The 870-nt window shown below is 43.0% G+C and overlaps 1 non-coding gene across 1 annotated transcript; it reads right to left on the minus strand.

Annotated features, from left to right (window-relative positions):
• Positions 1–284: 284 nt before the first annotated feature.
• trnap-agg (transfer RNA proline (anticodon AGG)) lies at positions 285–356 on the minus strand. The gene has a single exon. It is a non-coding gene; the product is annotated as a tRNA-Pro (tRNA).
• Positions 357–870: the final 514 nt, after the last annotated feature.

Raw genomic sequence — 870 nt, forward strand, 5'->3', positions numbered from 1 at the left:
AGACAAATGAATCATGTTAACTGTAAAGAAATCACAACACTGAAGGTTCACAAATGGCAACTTTATTGTTAAAAAAAATAAAACATAAGTTGTATATAAATAACATGTATGCACTATTGCTGGCTCAAGGAAGGACCGTGCGTCTTCTGAAGGTGTCATTGAATCAGAATCAGAATCAGCTTCATTGGCCAGGTTCGAACATTGTCCAACAGGGAATTTGACTCCGGTAGTTTTGCTCTCTATGGTATTAAAGGTGAACAATAAACAATAGACAAATGAAAGGAGGGCTCGTCCGGGATTTGAACCCAGGACCTCTCGCACCCTAAGCGAGAATCATACCCCTAGACCAACGAGCCATTGAACAGATTCAGGTGCTTGGAAGATCTGAAACTATAAACAGAAGAAAAATTTATTACGGTACTAATAGAGCTCCGTAACACAGAGTAACACCGGAGCTAAGCTAAATACTTAGCCCATGCAAAGATCATACTTGTAGACCAATATAAATAACATAAAAAAATAACGCTGACTCGTGTGCAGTTGCCGGGTCCGTACTGTTGGTACTGATCCTTAAGTGTTGATGCAAAACCTAATTTTTACTGTCCCTCGTTGTTCAAACAGCCACCGGTTCGGAACAATGGCGGAAGCTCTGGCCGGTGGAGTTAGTTGTGGGAGTTGTAGTTCCATAGGTGCGGATGCCGACCTATGGAAATTGTGCCTGTCGTGACGTCACAACAGGTGCAGAATCTGAACGGCTCGTAAAAGTCACATGACACTGGACGGCTCATCCGGGCGGCTGTACAGACTTTGGTTTCTTTCCTCCTTCTCTGAGTTGGCAGGATGAGGGGTAGACCACTTTATATATGTTAA

Source organism: Cololabis saira, chromosome 9, assembly GCF_033807715.1.
Source record: "Cololabis saira isolate AMF1-May2022 chromosome 9, fColSai1.1, whole genome shotgun sequence".
Taxonomy (NCBI): domain Eukaryota; kingdom Metazoa; phylum Chordata; class Actinopteri; order Beloniformes; family Belonidae; genus Cololabis; species Cololabis saira.